Source organism: Adiantum capillus-veneris, chromosome 13 (assembly GCF_014529385.1).
Source record: "Adiantum capillus-veneris isolate H3 chromosome 13, ASM1452938v2, whole genome shotgun sequence".
Classification (NCBI taxonomy): domain Eukaryota; kingdom Viridiplantae; phylum Streptophyta; class Polypodiopsida; order Polypodiales; family Pteridaceae; genus Adiantum; species Adiantum capillus-veneris.
The window spans coordinates 76662742-76678745 of record NC_140943.1 but is presented as its reverse complement, the minus strand read 5'-3'; the positions used below and the strand labels follow the sequence as shown (position 1 = coordinate 76678745).

The 16004-nt window shown below is 41.6% G+C and overlaps 1 pseudogene; it reads right to left on the bottom strand.

The window, feature by feature from the left end:
* Positions 1-9352: 9352 nt before the first annotated feature.
* Positions 9353-10548, bottom strand: LOC147444290 (uncharacterized; annotated as a pseudogene).
* Positions 10549-16004: the final 5456 nt, after the last annotated feature.

Below are 16004 nucleotides of genomic sequence, written 5' to 3'. Positions count from 1 at the left end.
GCTTCAAGGCCTCAGCCTCTTGGTATATCCTTTCTAAATAGTCTTTGGGATCCTCCGCCTCTTTTCTTGAATGCTGTTTCGTTCGAAGTGCTTTCAAGCTAGTGGGTACCCACTTTTTTGGGTCTTTTCTTTGTGCTTGCCTAGTGCGCTGATACGCCTGTTTTTCTCTTTCAAATCTTGCTTCTTTCTGAGCTGTCTCCTCTTGATGGGCAGCCACATCTTTTCGCTTCATCTCTTCCCTCCTAGCTCTTTTTTCTTTGTTGTCAGAGATTTCACTGCTATGCTGCTTTGATGAGCTGTCATTTGATTCATCACTTGATTTAAATGATCTTTTACCAGATCTTGTAGCTCTTGGAGAGGGTTGAGCTGCCAAGATCCATGTGTTCTGATCCGGGATAGGCAATAGGTTGTCGGCCTTGCCGATGGCATGATAGGCTATTCTAGTCAATACTTTCGACGTGCCCAAGTATGTTATCTTCCCCTCCTTCTTGGTGGCCTTCAATGTTGTCAGCACATATTGCATGTGGTCCAAAGGTTTTCTGGTGGTTGACTTCAAAACTTGTGTAAAAGTGGTGGCCACGGTGTGATTTGGTGTCGTGTACCTTGGTGGCCTTTTCACCAGGAAATGGAAATGTTGATGGTACAGATGGGCTGGCTCTTCCACCTGCTTGTGGATGAGATCGGCAAATGTAGCCACAGCTATTTCCTTTGTAAATGTGCCCGTTGTCTTCCTGTCTCTTGCCCGCATGGTCATCCCTTCAGTGGGCAGTCTGAGTGCCTCTGCCACAATATCCTTTGTAATTACAACCTCTACCTTGTTTCCTTGGTTGTCTGATATCTGGGCACTTTCGTCTTCTTTGATCATGGACAAAAGCTCGTAAGCTTTCTGAATGTCCACCCCGCAGGGCTCTTGTTCATAGAAGTGTCGGAGTCCCAACCTGTGGTTAGCCTCTTTGGTTTCTGGCTTTGCAGGTACATCATAGACCTCTTTAGGCAAGAGCTACAACTCTACTGGATGCCCTTCTTCACTCTTAAACCTGCCACTGAATACCGTGGTGTGGTGCTTTTCCAACTGTTCTTTAGAAAGGTAGGATGCTTTTGCAGCTTTGACCGACTCGGGGTACAATTGATACGGGGGCAGCTCTTGCAGTTTCTCCTTTTGGTTTAACTTCTTCTTGGCTTTCTCTGCGTCTTGCATTGCTCTTGTTCAGTGAATAGAGTGCAAAGCTAGCAGATTTGCCGGATTTTCTCTGGAATGTCCTTTTAGACTGAAATGCTGATAATCTGGTCCAAATTGCTTCAAATCAATTTTTGAACAAGAAAAGATGCGTAAAATCATGCAAGGTACAAAACTGTATGGTCAAAAAAATAAATGCAACTAAAGTAAATAATCGCGATTATTTATAGCTGGAAAAATTTTCAACTTTTTTGCAAACTTGGCTTTATAGGCTTGAAGTATATGCCAATTACATGCTCTGAGGGAAATATGGACTCATTTGGATGTACAAGGTGAAAATGGTACCAGATTTTGGCTTTAGGTCTCTGAAACAGTAGATATAAAGGAAATTTGAGATTTTGAAATCCAAATTGACTCAAAATTGGCTAGTGAGCTTATCACAACATGTACCTTGGATGTATGATGACAAATTTTCCAAATTTCCCCATTTTGGCCAAAAAGTAAATAATCGCAATTATTAACTTTTCTACCAAAATTGACATTTTTTGGCATAGACTGGTTGTAGGCATGGTATAGAGCTTGGGTATGAATTATGAGGTGATTTGGATCAAGAAAATTTGTTCATAACCCAAACTTTGGCTTACATGGACTTCCTTGCCTTTTTTGGCAGTTTTGAAAGTAAAGGGTGGTCATTTTAGCTCATACTTGATTTGTGGCATGTAATAGGTGTGGTGTGTATGCATGATAGGTGAGATGAATTGACAATTTTCAAGAAAAAATTTTGCAAAAGTAAATAATCGCAATTATTTACTACAGTGACAAAAACTTTACAAATCTCACAAATTTTGACCTAGACATGTTTCATACACCTAATACGAGTCCTAAATTGAATTTGGTCAAGTTTCGTCATGCCGGCATCACTTGGTGTTCTGTCGACTCTAAAATCATCATTTTTTTGTGATTACTCTGTCAGTTGGGTTGGTCGGTGAACTTTGAGGCTTTGGACTTGTCCGTAACCTCGTCGTGAAGCTACCTGTTCAATTTTGGCTCATTTGGAGTCAGTTTGGCCTTGTATGTCGAATTTGACGCTTTGTAACCTTCAAGCCATTTTCCACTTTTCGAGGGCTTTACTTGATGGATTTCTCCAAACCAATCATATACATTGTATATGAACCTCATTAGCAAGCCATATGTGGAGTCAGGTCGGAATTCTGGCCTTTCCCAAAAAACCCTAATTCTCTATTGGGACCCCCTTGACCCCAGCCAAATGGTCATCTGATGGTATGAAAAGGTTCTATATTGTTAGGGCATGCTATGATTCAAATCCCATATGATTTGGTCAAGCTGGCAGGCCGCTATGGTCACTTTTAGGTCGTAGGTCTTCATGCACTGCTCAATTTCTAGGGTTTTTTCTAGGGCTTTAGACTAGCTACCAGCCGTACAAAATGGATCATTGACGAGTAAAGAACTTACCCCTCATGTCTCGTGTGAGACGGTGCTGAAAAAGGTGAACTGTGGGCTCTGAAAATGACGCGCGAAAGAAGTTGAAATGCTCTCTTTGCAAAGGCTCTAAGTGCAAATGAGGTGGTTTTAGCCTACCCTGGCTATCTATACCCGGACTTCCCGAACCAAATTTCCCCAGATTCCTCCGTTAGTCCTATTAGGCCGTGAAATTTATGTTAGGCTCAAAAATTTCCCAAATCGGATTCCTGTAGCTCATTCTATAAAAATTTTGCAGAAGTAGGCCTGGCCGCCTAATTTGGGCTTCCCCCTTCCATCTTCTGATTTTGTTGAAAATTTTTGTGCTTGTCCGTCTTGTCTTTCTGATCACCATCGTGTCTTCCATTTTTCCATCTGAGCTTCCCTGCTATTTATTATTATTTTTTGACCTTTTTATCTAAAAAAATCAAAGAAAATAGAAAAATGCTCTAAAAAAAGCCAAGTGAAAATCCAATAATTAAGAAAATCCCTTGAAAACCACAACTTTATTTTTTTTTGTTGGATTTCTCCATTTTTAAGCCTCCTTTTCAACAAAAATGATGAAAAATACCCAAAAAAGGACTATTTTTGATGATTTTCCTGATAGTATATACACTATTTACACTCATCGGGAAGATATTATCAGTGAAGTTTCCCTTTTAGATGAATTATAAGGGCATTATTAGGTAATTTTGCAAAAAAATCACACATTAACATGAAACTTTTCCCTTCCTCTCCAAACATTGCCCTTAATTACTTAGTATTTAGTAGTACCCTTCCACCCCTCCTAGATGGCGTTCTCCCGGACGATTGCATGCACGGGTTGAACAATTATGTCTATGCATAGCCGTGATTGGCTCTACCATGATATGAAGATCAATGCAATCCAACTCAATATGCTGTGCAAGAGTTGGGTCTTGAGTATATAACTCAAGGGTTTCCGATGTCGAGGTTTGCTGTTGATGTCTTCCAAAGAGAAGATCTTGTAGCCGTTGTGCTCTCTGTTTGATAGTACCATCAAGGTGTTTAAGCACGCCGATTGCTTGAGTTGTTGGTAGCACGTTAGACGGTTGTCGAGCTTTTTCTCGCCATTGGTAGCTCGGTCTGCTTGGTGCATGGTGTTTGAGAGCCTGTTGCGACTTAACTCGCCACTGTTTGATTGGTTTCACGTTGTGTGGAGAAGATAAGTGCTCCTTTTTCTTCCAAAATTTTTTCATGTTAGGTTCCTTGTTCATAGATGCTCGATTCTATGCTCGAATCCTTGGAACCGTCTTCTGAGATATGGGTGAAATTTTAGGCACCCATATCTGATTTGCTTTATCCACAAGTTGTGCTTTTGGTCCCCAAATTTGCCTGATTCCTTGCGTGCTACTTGTAGAATTTTTTTGTTGAGGAGATGGAGAAGATTTGCTTCGTGGATTGGTCTTCTAATTGTATCTTTTCCATTCCTCTTTTCTTGGTGCAATGGGAACAATGAGTTTCCCTCCTTTAAGTGATAGCTTTAGTTGATTCATATCCCAATCTGGTACTGCTTTGTAAGTACGCATCCAAGGAATGCCAAGAATCATCGTCTCGTTCATGTGTTCATCTGGCAAGCATACAAACTGATGCGGACATGAGTATCCATGTACTACCTCGTTCAAGTTGACTACTCCCAATGTTGGAGTTGGATTCTTGTTGCATCCTTTGATTGTTGTCGTTATTCATGCGTTCAATGCTTGACTTGTTGCCTTCTTGTATATGGAGTAACTGACTGCATTCACTCTAGCTCCTGTGTCTACTAAAGCATTGGTGCTATGATTGTTGAGTTGTACTTTGATGCGGAGATCCATCCCATATAACCAGTCGTCATCTGTTGAAACTGCATCTTTAGGAAATTCCCATTGTCGATCATCTAATTCCAAAGTGTTGATGGGAATCGGTATTTGTTAATTCTTAAGAGCAGCTTTACGCTTGAGTATTCAAAGTCTAGCTTCCTCTTGGGCTTCATCAATAACCTAATGTCGCTTCATCTTCCTTTGTTTGGCTGCATGCATTCTCTCTATCAATTCATTGATTAGTGGCAAATTGTATTTCTTTAAACGGCATCCACTAATCCAATTAGCCATTGGTTGACAATTTTACTGCTCCACTTGGAGATACATCTTCAATGATAAATGGTCCATTTCCCTTTTTCTTAAACTTGGGAATGTGTTGCTTAAGGGAATAGACTAGAACTAAGTCCCCTTTCTTAAAATTTTTGGTGATTAAGTGGGAATCAAAAAACTGTTTTTGTTTCCGCTTTTGTGCATAGATATGAGCTACAGCAGTTAGCCTTTGCTCGTCTAGCTTTTCCAAATCTTCAAGTCTTTCTGAAAATTCATGCCTAGTCCACTGAAGAGTCTGTGCTACCCGTAATGTCGGCAATAGAAACTCTATTGGCAATATGGCATCAAGACCCTAAACAAGGTTAAAGGGTGTGGCATTTAAAGTTGTTTTGAATGAAACTCGATCAGCCCATAGAGCGGCATGGAGATTCATTTGCCAATCTAAGGCTCTAGGCCCCATCATTGGTTCTAAGGGCATGCTGTCTACTTGTGTTGGTATTTTTGCTTGTTGAAAAGCATCACACCTTTGAACATATTCTTTGGCATCTGCAAAAAGTGTTGGCCACCATATGCTTGCCATCAAGATAGCTCTTGTGGTGGTCTCACTAGAAAAGTGACCTCCGGCTAATCCAGCATGTGCTTGTTCTATAATCGGAATATACTCGTTTTTATTTGCACAAAGACGCAAATGTTGATCTTTACCTCTCCGATACAATTGGTTCCTAATGAGAGCATAGTCTCTTGCTTCCGTTTCAATTGCTCTTTGACGGCGTTTACTCATATCCTCAGGAAATGTTCGGCTCGATAAGTAAGTAACCAGATAGTTACTCCACTTAGGAAAATGTGCCATTTGAAACAATGTTACATGAGGAATGGGTGGTTTTTTCTGACATTGAGGGCAATCTTTTAAAAAAGATCCAACATCTCTCCTCATAGTTGGCCAAAATACTCCAAGTCTTAAGATTCGTTGCATAGTTTGGTCTCCCGCAAAGTGAAGTCCTACTATGGTAACATGTGCTTGACTTAGGTACTGATCCTTTTCTTCAGGGTTAATGCATAAAAGCTCGCTTTTCCCGTCTCGATTCCTTTTATATAGCCTCCCAGCTAGTAATTGATACATAGCCGATTGCTCGATTAAATCAATTGTGATAGGAAGTGGTGAATCCACTTGAGCTATTGTCATCAATGACACAATTTTTTCAGGCCATCTAGGTATCATTTCCACGGAGAACAAATAGACATATGGTAGATCATCATCTAGCCCTTTCGATGATTCCCCTGAAACAATCATGGACAAATGATCTGCTCGTTGATGTGTAGTGCCTTTTTTTACAACCACAGTGAAATCAAATTCGAGAAGAATGATGAACCATCTCACTATTCTTCTTGTGTTGCATGGCTTGTTGACCAAATATAACAAAGCTTGGTGGTCCACAAAGAACACAAACTTGTTGGCCAATAGGTAATGTCTATACTCTTTCAGTGGTGGTGTAGTTCTTTTCTGCCATATTTAATTGTCGGCTAGCATAAGAAATAGGAAAGTCAATTTTCCCATCTCCTGGTTGGGCTAGTATACAACCAATAGCGAAGTTAGAATACCTTGAGTCTTACCATAGCCCGAGCGAGATTTCTCGAGCGAACTAAAACCCGAGCAAGAGAAGCCTGCCAACTTGTGAGTGAAGCGGCCAACTGCAAAAAGTGATTGTATGAAAGAAGACTACAGGTCTTGAACTCTACTCGTCAGCATGATTGGATGCCACTTGGCTATAGGAAATTCATTGAAAAATGTGGGCATTGTTTAAGTAATGACCCAATGTGACTACATTTGACTGGCCTCCTTCAAAAACTGGTGTGGCCGCATGTCCTAGTGTGACATGGGCCTAAGTGTGTGTATGTGTGTGTGTTTTAGTAGATTTTTGCGGTGTGCCAATACGCATAAAGAAGTGGTCTACATGTGTTATGACAGACCAGGTTCAACGGGTTGGTGAGGCATGGATTGTGAATGAGAGATCACAAGCAGGTGGGGTCCACAGTGGGGTATGCAAGATGGGCCCCTCACTAGGAAAATGGGAGACACTAGGGAGACAATGGTAGTGGGACTAGATTATTGGCATCACATGTAGCCCATGCGGTTATAGGACCAAGTGTAATGGCATGGATGGACCGCCCATAAAGGAAGGTCTGCAATATGGGGTTGCAATATAAAGTGAGGGGATTACAGCCATCTTTGAGGCCAAATGCCTAAGGTCCTAGGGATACAATAGACACTACTACAAATTTGAAATACCTGGATGGGTTCAATTAGACTCATGAAATCATGGAGTAAATATGTATAAAATTCAAATAAATTGTCATCAATGATGACAACCATGGCAAGAATGCATAGTCTCATTGCACACCTCAAGTGGACATTTTTTGATTGCCAAATGGATTTGTGAGGCTCATTTCTAGCAAAACAAATTTTGTGTGTATAAGTTAGTTTCTAGTAGCAAGTGCTAGAATCGAGAGGTGGCAACAAATATGGGCTAGTTGGGTGGTGATATTGGCAGGTAGCATGATGCGAGGGTGTGTGTAGTTGGGTGACTAAGAGTGTGTGTGACATGCTTCATCGAAGGGCTCAAGGAAGGCCTTGCAATGGTGGGGTGAGAGTTGGGTGCACAACTGGCTTTGGGTGAGAGTTCCAACGTTTTGGAATGGTGGGATAATTGGGGTTGGATCCCTGCAATGCAAACTAAAGGGGAGAGGAATTGCATGTGGAAAGAGGGTTGCCTACTACCTCTTGTTTCCGCCAAGCAGCGTAGCATAGGCCGTAGGACGAGGAGGGAAAGAGGAGAGCGATGGGGAAACTGTACAAAGCGCATGACAGTGGCAGCTTTAATGTGGGTCTCTGAAATTTGTGGGTGCTCTAGCGTGCTTTTGGGTTGTATTTTACAACATCACCTCCTACACCAAGGACCACATGCCGGTGTGCGGTCCACTATCACCAATGCTGGGAATTTTTTTTTCCAAAACTTGACAAAATTGCTCACGGGTCCAATGTTTTTTAATCGTTAGATTTCAAATTTGCCCTTAAAAAAACCGGGAAATTTACAGCAAGGATCGGCGGTCCAATAGCAGTTGTGCGGCCCAATGGAGCGATAAAAAAATACCATTTTCCCAAACATACAAAATTCCTTTTCTTGAACTTGCCAAGAGGAAATTTCAAAGCATTATGTTATTTTTTCCATTTTTTACACTATTTTTCTCTATTTTGGGATGGAATTTCTCCTTTTGTGCTTGCCCTCACCTGGCATTTTTGAAATTGAAAACGACACAGTATGTCGCCACACGATTTTTAAAAAATCCTTAAAACTGCAAATCTGTTGATGATGCTTTTATCACTTTAAAGGATCAAGGTCATTGCGAGGTAACCAAGACAAACAGGTGGAGTATAGTCTCTCTCTCTCTCTCTCTCTCTCTCTCTCTCTCTCTCTCTCTCTCTCTCTCTCTCTCTCTCTCTCTCTCTCTCTCTCTCTCTCTCTCTCTCTCTCTCTCTCTCTCTCTCTCTCTCTGTTTTCCCGTAATCACGAAGTTGTAAATTCTGGCATAGCTACGTGCAATGTAGGTTAAGGTGGTTGAGTATAGCTTGAATAGTTTGCAAAAGGTTTTACAGCCCTCTGTGTGTGTGTGTGTGTGTGTGTGTGTGTGTGTGTGTGTGTGTGTGTGTGTTATGAGGAGGAAGACCTAGGGCTTGGGGGTAGTGTAGCCTCTATAAAAGATGAGGAGGATGGTGAAGAAAAGGGGCAAGAGGTGCATGCGCACTTTAAGGAGGATGGGCATGAAACCTGCATACAAAGGACAAGGGGGAATAACATACGCAGCCTACATAATACGAGTTGAAGGAATCTGTCATCTTTAAAGTATTATAGTAGTATTATATAAAAGCAAACCAGTATGCACTAGATCAATATTAAGCTGAGACACATTTTTTCGATGAAAATAATTGTAGCAAGGACCACGCACCGGCGCACAGTCCTCCGGGCAGCTACCTGGGGTGGTGGTTAACATCTATGGAGAAGCCCTTAGGGGTCCCATGCACACAAATTCTACTTGTTGCTCTTGGAAGGTGGCCGCCTTGCCTCAGTCTCCTTCTCCTCCCACCTGCTCACCCCCCAATAGAATAATACACGAATTCCACTCTGCGTTCGGTATGGCAGCGATACGTAGCTCTGCTCAAAATTCCCAACAACATCTCCACCTCCAACAACTACACTTGGCCGTCGTCTACATCCTCCTTGTCCTCCTCATCCACCTCAACATCAACTCCTCCACCCTCCTCTCATAGATTTGGTACCCCTTATCTGTCGGAGACCTTTACTGAGGCCTTCTCATATGTGAAGAAGAAAGAGTTCTACTTGCCTTTCCCTGCATCGAGCACCGCCCTCGGTTCCATCCATAAAATGGTTTCCTCCCTCCGCCTTTTTTACAACCTCGTCGACATCAACTCTCTTGTGGTGTGATCAGCCCCTTCTAGCCCACTGCACCCACATGCTCCTCTCTCAAGCTCTAATTAATTCTCTCATTCTTTGTGTGTACTTGGAAGCTTTGGCGAGTTCTCCACCCTTTTGCTCTACTTCTCTCTTGCGGCACCATTTTTGGTTGCTTTGAGGTCTACACCAATGTCTTCAGGGTCGTGGGTGTCATCAGTTTTGATGGATGTAGGCTTTGTGACGTCAACTTTGGTTGCTATGATGGCTACATCAGTAGCAACAACTGCGGCAGCAAGGGTAGCCTTCTTGACTTTAGGAGCTTTTAATCCCAGAGGGATGGCGGCAGCTCCGGTCTGCATGTGGTGTGATAGCCACTGCACGATGACATCAAGCCTGACATTTATCTTGGCTGCAAGGGTGCCGTCACTCACAACTACATTGATGGTAGCACTCTTCAGCTGCTGCAGGGGATGCATCAATGATCGTGGCAGGAAGAGTTGTAGCAGCTTCTGCATTTGCAGCTGGGGGGTCAGCGGTGCCATCTAATTCTTGTATAGATTTTGCAACGGCATCTTCTTCAAGGTTTGTGGCACATGCAGTGCCTGGAGGTATGGTACTCTCAGCAGTGAGGTTTGAAACATCGCTTTTGTTAGTAGATGTTTCAATTACAGAAGCACGAGCATGCTTGGCTATAGTACCAAGAGCAAGCCGTTCACAAGGTTGGTATGCAGCTTGCTGTTTTATGCCAAGGAATGTTGTGGTGGTCCCAAAAACCACGTTGCATAGTGGGTTTGCAGTGCAAGGGGCCGGGCATGGTGGATGGATAGCTTGGACCGAGGTGGTGACAGCTCATCCAGCTTGCCTACTCTACTGTAGCCTTTCTAACTCTCAGTAGCACTTCTGAGGAAAGAAGTATGAGGTACTTTGACAAAGTGCTTAAGGATTGGATGATAAGATTATATGGAGTGATACGGGTCGTCCACAATGAGTTGGAGCTCTTATGCTGTGCGTACAGCACGCCTATGGATGAGTTCAGGCGTGCTGAGTTTGGGCGGAATGTGCAGGCGAAGAGGGTGGCCAGGAATCACAGGGAGCTAATTAGGTATATGTTCGCTAACAAGGTGGGGCTAGATTTTTTGATGAGATGTTTTGATGAAGAGGATATGTTTGTGAGGCTTGTGGTAGAGCACATAGTGGGATTCAAGGAGGATGTGACTTGGGAGGTGGGGGTGGAGGGGTGGCTGACCTTGCTAGAGGAGGTGTTGGCAAAGTTGGCGAACAAGGTGGAGACTAGCAGGGAGGCTGAGTGGCCGCCACAAGCATCAGGTATTAGCATGCTTGAGCCCCAAAGAATTGCACCTCATTCAGAGTACAAAAACTACTAGGGGGATGTTGTTGGTGCACCCCCTTGTGGATCTTATCGACCCCACCTCGAAGCACTCTCTCGCTCTTGTTAGAGCCCTTATTATGTTCTATGAGCAGCTCAGCAGCAGCCCCCTACAGCCTGTTTTTTGTTCTAGAGGATAGGTCGTGGCCCAAGTTGGTGCTCATGGTTTTTTGAATTTCTTGCAGTAGGTGCCCCTACTATGACTAAATTTGAAGGTTTTCACACTAAATTACATTGCATTTCTCCAAAAGTTGTAGGTTTTCTTACCCTCAAATCTAAAATTTAGAGGTAAATCTCAAAATTTTAGGTGGGATCACACTTAACCTAGGTTTTTTTGAGCGTTAAGTATAAATGAATCATCTTATGTCCTGTGCAAACCGAAGCTCTCTCACAAATCTTGCCCACTCTAAAGGTACTCTTTTCCTTTTACACGAACCAAATTCATAGTTGACACATCTGATTGGGTCAAAGTATTTTCAATCAAAATTATGTTGATGGATTGGATATAATTTATTTATTTTTTAATAAAATATTTTAGCGTCTTCAAAATTAAGAATCTCACATTTTAAAACTTGGTTTATATTTTTATATATTTAGTGTCTTCAAAATTTAGGATCAGTAAAACATTTTAATGTTTCAGACGATTTAGAACCCCACCCATCTTGAGTGAGCCTACAGTCAAGAATGATTAGGAACATAACCATTTATAAACCAAAGCGTGGTGACAAGCTTTTTTATATGAATCTGTTGTGGCAGACATGGCAATAGCCATGCTTCGAGTGTTAAGTGTACTTTCTACCTTAAAGGGGCAAAGACGAGCAATGCCCATAGTATGCAAGTCCTTCCCTAGAGAGTATTAAAGCAATCATCTATTGCCTTGGATGCTAGAAATTGGGTCAGTCTCACCCATTCATCAATGGCAAAAATGGGTTTACAAAGTCGATGACAGAAATGGGTTTGCAAAGTCAATATAAGATGACATGTTTTGGGATTCTACAAAATTAAACAAGCAGATGTATGCAATTCATTAATGATGGCTTACATTATATTAAGCACGGGGTTGTTGCACCATGTTTTTGGGGTTGCAAAAAATACATCTCATCCAGGTTGAACCCCATGGGGGTTGTGGAGGGTTATGTTTGGTTTTGTATTTACTTTGCTACACTATCCTCTATAGAGTAACTATTGAGGTCTTGATCTTGACTTTTTTATTTTATGTACTCGCTCAGTTACTTGTTTGCTCGGAAGTACTCGCTCGAGGATTGGGATTCCCCGAATACCTTATCCCAATCGGGTGCTTTCAATATTGGACCTGAGGTGAGAGCTTTCTTAAGCTTCATGAATAATTCTTCACATGCCTTGGTCCATTCAAAGTGCGTAATCAAGCTGTACATGGGTTTTGCAATTATAGCATACATGTAGATGAACCGTCGGTAATATCCACAATGTCCCATGAAGGCTTGTACCCCTTTGACTGTTGTTGGTCTAGGCAAATCAGCAATGACATGAATCTTTTCAATATCGGTAGCTATGCCATTTTTAGACACTATATGTCCAAGGATTTTTCCTCGTCTTCCCATGAATGTGCACTTTTCAGGGTTTAAGAAAATCCTGTAAAGTCTACATTTCTTGAATACCTTTTTGAGGTGTTCAAAATGATCAGCTCGGATTGATGAATGTACGCATAAATCATCCATGTATACTTCCAAGAATTTCCAAAGATACTCTTTGAAAGCATGGCTCATCAATCTCTGAAATGTGGTTGGAGCATTAGTTAACCTAAACGGCATAACCCGATAGGCAAATATACCCCATTCTATTGCAAAAGCAGTTTTATGCTGATCTTTTGGGTCAACCAAAATTTGATTGTATCGCGAAAATCCATCTAGGAAGCTGTAAGCTTCTTTTCCTGCCACTCGTTCTAAAACGTGCTCAGTTATCGGAAGAGGAAAGTTGTCTCTAATGGTAGCTGCATTCACTTTTTTGAGATTAACGCACACTCGTAATTTCCCATTCTTCTTAGGTACTACCACAATTGGAGACACCCAATCAGTGTGTTCAATTTTGTAAATGAATTCAGCTTCCTTTAGTTTTTCAATCTCTTCTTTGATCTTCCTAGAAAATGTTTCGTTATAAGTGTATGGTCTCTGTCTACTTGGTTTCGCATCATCTCTCATGGGTATAGTATCTTGACAGATTTCTGGATCAACACCCTTGAGATCCTTGTAAGACCAAGCAAAGATATCCCGGTATTCCTTTTACAAGCTTAGCAAAATCTTTTCTACTTCTTCTGTTAGGTCATTTGCTATGTAAGCCGGTCTAGGCTCTTCTCCTGGTTCACAGCCAAGTCTACCCTTTTAGCGTTTTTAGGTCCTTTGTAAGACTCTCCTTGTTTTTGTAGTTCCCTAACAAGTTGTTTGATTATGATTTTCCGATCTTGGAGAGTATACTTTTTGTAATGGGATGGAACATGCATTACATCCTTACCATCCTCTTCCGTGGTTTCTATTTCGGTGGTGTATATCTCCTTTAGAGATTTTTTCAACTCTTGATATTTTTTTTTCTGCTCGACTCTGGTCATGAGTGGTTTTTTATCCTTATGTTCTTCGTGAGTACCCTTCCTTATTTTTCTCGATGTCTGAGACATTTTTGAGTTTCCGTTCGAAAGATATCTGCCAGTTATTTTGTCCTTGACACAATCACTAGCATCTATCTGCATCATGAATTGTGTTTTACTGGATACTGATGGCATAGGTCGTGCTTTCACAATTTTAGTCTCTCTCTTTCTTCTATACCATTTTTGTCTTCTTGATTTCTGGTTTGGAAAGTCCAAAAAAAATTCCTCCCTTCCCCTTAAGAGTAATTGAGCCCTTGTATGTTCTTTTTTGGATCCCGAATCTTCTGAGGTAGCTGAGTGTTCATCCAACTCATCAGTTGCATCATAATAGAGGTCAAAAAAGACTTGTTGAGCTTTCATCAAGTCCTTTGTTTCCTTATCCTTGTTTTCAATATTAAGGATTGATATCATTTGGATGGAAATTATGTCGTAGCCATCCTCATTGCAAAATTGAGTAAGCATAGACGTATTCACGCCTACATCCATTTTCGCTAAAATTTGAGTCTACTCAAATGGTTCGAATAAATGTTCTGGAAAGGGTTCTAGTATGTTGGCTTCGTCTGTACAGTCCCTTTCTAGGATACATTCCTCTCGTCTCAAGATTCCATTTTCTGAAGCTCCGCACATCTAAACAGGAGTGTCTTTGTTTAGCCAAAATGGAAGTTTAGTTTCAGCCAAAGAGACTGAATCAAACTCTTGGATGGGTGTTTTCAAGACATCCCTATAGGTGTGGTCTTTTAGATTGACTCTTGTTATAGATCCCACTTGCTTCAAGTACAGATAGTCGTTTTCTCAATCTTGGATAAGTTGTACCTGTCGCATGAAAGGTCTTCCCAATGATTTCATAGTTGAGTTTTTTTCCCAAAGTCTACTATGGCAAAAGTGTGTTGATATTCAATTCCACAGGAGTTGACTATCACTTTTTCTAGTAGCCCTAGTGGTCTTTCAATGTGTCCGTCAGCCAACTGCAATTTCGTTCGCGTTTGTCTAATGGCTAGTTGTCCCTAGGATTCCCATACTACTTTAGTGGCTATGCCTATGCCCGCTCCACTATCCAGTATTGCCATGGTTTCAATTTCATTATATTTCATTGGGAGGGTAGTGTTTCCTTCTTCCCCTTCATAATATTCTCCGACCTTGTTCATAGGAACTGATCGAATCTCTTTGTATTCCGTTTCATTTTTCAAGTTTCCCAGATTCTTAGAGATTAACCCCGTTATCCCCACCTTCTCTAGAGTTTTCTGTAAATCGTTCCATAAGTATGGCCTGAGTTTCAATAGTTCCCCCAAAGTAAAAGTGCATTGGACAGGTGTAGACATGATTGAATGAATGTTGTCTACTTCTAGGGTCTGTTTGGCTTTGTTGACTTGAGTGGTTTTGAAAATGATAGATTCATCTTTGTTATCTCCCAAGTAAGAAAGTAATGTTTTTAATGTCATCGGTTTAGATATTCCTGAAGCCTCCGATTCGCAATCCCCATACAAGGACTGTAAATCCATATTCATGTCAGATGGTAGGTTATCAAACCAGACTCCCTCTATAGGAGCCGACTTGAAAGTTAGGATCCCATCATTGATCTCCCTTACCTTTTCCCATAAGTGTCCTGGCCAGTCTTCCTCTACGAATGGAATTCCGTCTAAGGCACCTTCACTGTCCGGCACTATAAGTTGTGGTTCATTTGTTTCAAAGTGGGGTTCTGCCACCACATCGGATTTGGATTTCGTTTCTTCTACCATAAGCTCTCCCGTTTTTGCAATACTTTCAAGCTTGGGGTTTTGTTTATCCAGCATTTCCTGCGTAATTCTTACCAAGTTTTGATAAGCTTCTAGCTTAGCTGCTTCCATGTCTGGGGATGGATAGTTTTTCCATTTGTTTTCCATGTTTTGGCCTGCTTTAAGTCTTGCTTGGTAGGCTTCCAAGGTGGCATTGATAGTCTCAAAAATTTTATCGACCAGAATGGATCCTCCATATTTCAAGGTTGTTTCCTTGAATTCACTGCCAGTTTCTTTCAACTTGTCCTGGGCTAGAATTTTTGCTTTCTCTTCATTTTCAACCCGTTGTTTTTGTTTTCTCATCTCATATCTTTTGCTTCTGCTCCTTTTGATTCTTTGAGAAGAAACTTTTGTGTTCTCCGAATCATCAGAGGAATCGTGTTTCTTTTTCTTTGCCTGGGCTCTAGTGATTACCTTGATTGGAACAATCGGTTCGCTCTCCGATGAGCTACTAGGCATCACTTGAACTACGTTGACTACAACTTTTTCCTTGTTCAAAGGATTCTTAGGACAATCTTCCAGAAAGTGTCCTCCCTTTTTGCAACATTCTATGCTATAGGCTTCAATTGATTTGAGGTTTTTGTCAGGCTCTGGACATTCGTTCTTCCAATGGTCATTAGCACCACAATTATGACAGTTTCCTATTCTGGGCTTCATCATGGGTCTTCCTAGGGGAGGTCTGACACCTTGATTAGCTACATAATACATTGGTGCAAGCTTTGGTGGAGCATAAGTCATGGTTTCTCCCATTGGTGGCCTTTGAACTTGAGCCATATTAGGCTGATATCTGTACATGGGTTGTCCTTGGGGCCTCATGGGCACGTACTGAACATTCCCATCATACTTTGGTCTGAAGTAGCACTCATGGGTCTCATGGTTTCTCCATTTACCCTCGATTTCACACCATTTTTGTGGCCTAATTGGTTGTCCTTGTGGGGATATCCCTGTCCTGGTCCTCTCATAGGTGCTTTTTGCATATTGTTAATCATGTCATTCATCCTTTTTAAGATATCTTC